Source organism: Epinephelus moara, chromosome 15, assembly GCF_006386435.1.
Source record: "Epinephelus moara isolate mb chromosome 15, YSFRI_EMoa_1.0, whole genome shotgun sequence".
Taxonomy (NCBI): Eukaryota; Metazoa; Chordata; class Actinopteri; order Perciformes; family Serranidae; genus Epinephelus; species Epinephelus moara.
Window position 1 is genome coordinate 3,317,745 of NC_065520.1, and position 5,226 is coordinate 3,322,970.

Consider the following 5,226-nt stretch of genomic DNA (forward strand, 5'->3'; position numbering starts at 1 on the left):
ACTGAGCTACTGCTGCTACTGCAGCTACTGATGTGTTGGGTACGACATCTATTGCACGTCTGTCTGTCCTGGAAGAGGGATCCCTCTTCAGTTGCTCCTCCTGAGGTTTCTACCGTTTTTTCACCCCGTTAAAGGGTTTTTTTTGGGGAGTTTGTCCTTATCTGCTGTGAGGGTCCTAAGGACAGAGGGATGTCATATGCTGTAAAGCCCTGTGAGGCAAATTGTGATTTGTGATATTGGGCTTTATAAATAAAATTGATTGAAATTGAGTATAAGTGAGCAAGGTAGACACTTGTTAGATTTAGGAAAGATGCAAATAGTTATGGATTTGAACCTACAATTCTCATTGCAGTTTACAATTTCTACAGTCCACTTTACAAGAAAATATTTACAATAGGAATGCTATGTATTGAAAATAAAAAAGTTATGCCTCAGGATGCCTGCACAGCTTGAAATGCATCTCATATCTGCATGTATGTACAGTCTTTTTATTGTTTCAATCAATCAATCAATTTTATTTATAAAGCCCAATATCACAAATCACAATTTGCCTCACAGGGCTTTTTTGTCATCGTTCCTTATCTGCTTATTACCATGGCACTAATTAAATTATTTTGTAGCAATGTTTGTGGACTGTTGTGTGAACATTTTTTAAAAATATTAGTGAATACTGATTTAAAAGATATTGATAAATGGTGCACTGAGATGTACTGGGGATTTGTTCGTTTGTCTATCCCAAAAAATCTAATTTCTGTAACAGTTGTCACCTGTACCAGTAGTCTCGTGTTCCCAGGAGAAGGACACACTAATGTGGGTTAATGAAAATGTTTTTTGATAACATTTGGTTGATTGGGCATAACTTTTGGATGATCACGACAGGGACGTTGAATTAATGCTTTATACCCTGGTAACATTTGTCATGCAGTTACTTTCAAATAGCTCAAAATTAAACAACCCATTGAATGAATTATGCATTCTTTGATTTTATATACTTTATTTTGGTCATCCTTAGAGATGTAAGGATATGAAAATTTCATATCATGTTAAAATGTGCTCAAAATGTTTAAGAAGTACTTATACACACATTGAAATAATTTCACCAGGTTTTATTTTCAGAAATATATAAAATCAGCAGCACTATGTACTTTTTGTTGGTATAGACATTAAAATAATGACATTCATTTAAAAAATGGCCTTCCTTATGTTAACATGGAATCTCAGGCAAAATACATTAAATATGCCACCTTAAGGCCATAAGAGGTAACTGCACATTGTTCAAACTGCAGATAAGATCCAAGAGCACATTTCTTTACATTCAGTACTCAAGTATAGTCTTACAGATTTCACAAGAACTGGTGCAGTACTTATCAACTGATGCTTTGCTGAGCAGTATCACAAAGAATTTTTCAAAGCGTAATAATATTGAAAAATAACATTTGAAACACTGAAGTAATATAGCATTTCATTTTCAATATAATCAGTGAACGTTACATTTACTGTACATCAGGGGTCAACAACCTTTTGGATGTCTCGTGCCACTTTACAATGGATTTTAAATAAGTCACAGACCTGAGTGCCAGTTAAGAGTTACATACGTGTGAGATGCAAAATTGACTTGTTACAATAACTACTTTTATGTTAAATAGTCAATGCAAAGATGATTAATAGACAACAAATATACACTAATAAAGTAGTTTCATGTGGGGAAAAATGACCAAATCTTTTGAGAACTGGTGCAAATTTTTAAAACATTTTAGAGAAATTTCTAGAAAAAAGTCAAATTTTTTTTTTTGTGAACAATTTTTTATTGAAAAAAGTCACAATTTCTAGAAAAAACACAAAATTCATAGAAAGAGTGTCATAAAATTTCTAGAAAAAGTCAGAACATTTGTAGAAAAAAGTTGTAAAATTTTGAGGATAAGTGGTGAAATTAAGCAAAAAAAGACATTTCTCTTGCTGTCCAAAACAGTGGTGTATTTTGAGACTACTTATCTCAGTATTATTTTAAACTGAATTGTTCATTTAGCTAGACATATGTATTAGATACTGTATATGTGACCTGAATAGGAGGCCTCAGACTGGTTTGTCCCCCATGATATCAAGAGGTCCTTGATAGTTTAACATTGGGCAACAGATGACCCACAGCTGATTGACTGATCCAACCAAAGAGAGAGGAACAAGCCCATCCCAAATGTGGTATTCCTGCACCCTGCGTATGGCCCTCTCCACTAAAATCCTCAGACGGGCAATAGCCTGGGTCTTCTGGGTGTCTTCCTTGCTGAGCTGGGTGGACTTCTTTATAAGTGTTACCCCCACCTCTGACAGCATCCTCTCGATCAGGAAACCCTTATCAGCCATTACCCCATCCCCTGGCTGAAGTAATTGTAGAATCTGTGATTTCTTTGTTATCTCTATGTCTGAAATGGAGCCTGTGTACAGTTTGGACACAAACGTGATAACACCACATGGAGCAATGCCAATCAGACCTTTAAAGGTGGTGTGATTTTTGTAGCTTGAAAAGGTTTCTGACTGTAATGAGAGGGAGGATGCTGTTTCACAGTGGATCTCTGTGCAGTCTATAATCACTCTAAGCTGAGGACAGCAGAGCCTGAACTTGTCGGGCATTGTGGCCTGTACTTGCTCTCTTGTCATCCATGATGGTAGCGAGCCCAGAACCTGGTAAAATGATGCGACAAACTGTACTTCTCCTTCTCCTGAAGCCCAGCTGCAACGCGACAGAGAAACATGAACAGTTCATCAATCAGTGCAAGCTTTCGCTGTGGGCTAGGTATCACTACATCTGCTCGCTGTGCTTTTGACCAATAGACAAGCCTTGAAGCAGAGGGGTAAACAGACTCCCAGAACACAGTGAAGACCTCCTTTGAGCTGAATCTTGTGTAGTAACGGAAGTCCTCTTTGGTGACACAAAACTTGAAAATCAGTGGCTGCTGATTCTTAACTGTCAGCTGCTGGATTTCATGTTCTAGTGTCAAAACTTGCACCTCCAACTCTTGAATCCTCCGAACGGCACTGTCCATTTTACCTTTAGAGGAATAAAGAGCATACATCTTGATAGGTATCACTTATTCGTCTATACATTTTCGCTTTGTTCTCATAACTGAATGTTATTAGTAAACTTAACAGCAATTCTTAACTTTTATAAGGTGAAGAAATGAACACAATATTTAGGGTTACAGGGTAATGTCTCTAATGCCATATACATATATACATATATATATATATATATATACATATAGATAGATAGATAGATAGATAGATAGATAGATAGATATCCTGAAGATAATCACTATATAATTTACAACCACATATCTCTGTTTTCTGTAAGACAGAATAGGAGAAGGATGGCAGGTGTAGTCATGATCATTTAGCGCTGCAGCAGGGGATGCCTCCTCTGTGCTGCTTCCTGGGACAGGCATCTCCTCAGAGTCATCTGCAACACTAAGGCATTTTCTTGCTCGCTGGTAAACTGACTCTCGAGCTTGTGAGCCTCCTCCTAAAGTAACAAATATGTTGATTGTCATCTTTGCCTATTTTTCTTTTTTTACACACACATTCATCTTTAAAGTTTGCTTTGGCAACATATACAGTGTTGCGTTATTACAATGATGTCATTTCAAACTGGCAATGTGGTTGCCATGCTTTAAACAGCAACCACTTTTGAAAGTTAGTGTCAAATCCAAGTTGGTGATTTTTATTATTTATTAAGTTATTACCATTTTAACATGGTCCTCTTACCTTTGCCCCAGTCATTCCACACGAATCTGGAGGGCACTGCCCCTTTCCTAATCCTAGTTCGTCCACTGGCACAGATGGTCTTATCCTCTGGCGAAAAGTGCTGACTGCAGACGAAAGTGCTCCCACGTAGGATTTTGAAGTTGGGCCCTTCATCCCGTCTGATTGCCCTCACCCAACGGGCGCGTACCTCAGCATCAGCTGGAAAGTCGTGAAAACTCAAATAGGGGAATTTTCTTTTATTATTTGAACAGCAAGGGAGTGTCTCAATGACTGTGCCATGCTTGACTGATATGCTGCTTTTGAGAGATAGACAGGAGAACAAGAGCAAAAATTATGAATTACATCAATTTAGTCTTATTAAGTATCTGTGAAGCTATTCGAAACAATATTATTGAAAGAGGTGAGTGAATATACATTAATACATAGACTACATGTTTAACATGAAATGTAAATAAACTTTAGCACTGACAGTGGTTTAGTGGTGTCTAGGTAGGTGGAAATGTCAGTATGGAGAAAGTGGAAATAACGTTACACTTATTATTTCAGTGGCTTTTTTGTCTGATAGGTGGGCAGCCTACACTGTAAACTGACAGAATAAGAGGTGGTATAATCCCTACCCACGTATACTCTCCACTACACCACTGGCTGGCAGCTACGGTGTATAGCTGAAGTTGCTGCTTGTTACCCTGTAGGTTAGCACGGTTTTCCCTCGTATCTAGGGCAGTTACAGAACGATAATGATCGTAACGGTACCAAGGAAAAACACCATGGTAAAAACGTAACATTAAATATTATAGTCTCAATCTTACCTTCAAAAATTACATTTATTATTGTTAAGCGCTGTCTGATGTTCCCGCATTCTCCATTCAAATGGGTCCAACAGGAAGTCGGGTTATCCTGCGTCGCTCCAAAACGGAAGTTAACTGACGTCATTGTAAAAAGGGCCTTGTTGAGTGTCGGTCGCAGACAGACCTCTCTCGTCAGGCGCGGTGGATTCTTGCAAATGGCATTAGGAGCACTAGATGGATTTTTTCACAGATTATCTGTCTCATGTATTACTGTCAGGACAGTTCTTGCAACCAGTTTTGGATACCACCTTATTTTTCACGGAAACACAGAGGCAAAACAGAACGCAGCCAGCTTCCGTTTTTTTGTGCTACACCTCCGGTCCAGCACTCTTGACCACTGTGTAAATGGGAATCGCCTTGTTGTTTACCTTGTTGAGTTTAGCTATCTATCTATATATCTATATCTATATATATATATATCACATTTTTGATGTCACTTTATCACCGTGCAGTCTAATCTGATGTCAGACAGCACACATACATCTGGCCGACATCGGCCCGATGTATCAAGTTTACATCGTTAAGACGTAGCAGGGAGAGCGTTTGCTCATTGCCAAGACGTCGCTGAGACGTTGGCCTTTAATCGAAAATGACCACCACGCGACGTTCAAACGATCAATAA

The 5,226-nt window shown here is 38.4% G+C and overlaps 1 long non-coding RNA gene across 2 annotated transcripts; it reads right to left on the minus strand.

Annotated features, from left to right (window-relative positions):
* Positions 1 to 1,106: 1,106 nt before the first annotated feature.
* LOC126401643 (uncharacterized) lies at positions 1,107 to 4,637 on the minus strand. Of its 2 annotated transcripts, none has more exons than XR_007571108.1 (3): positions 4,566 to 4,637; positions 3,757 to 4,049; positions 1,107 to 3,043 (listed from the first exon to the last, which is right to left on the minus strand). It is a non-coding gene; the product is annotated as an uncharacterized LOC126401643 (long non-coding RNA). The 2 variants fall into 2 exon arrangements; XR_007571107.1 differs by having other exon boundaries at positions 1,107 to 3,514.
* Between the last annotated feature and the right edge of the window lie 589 nt (positions 4,638 to 5,226).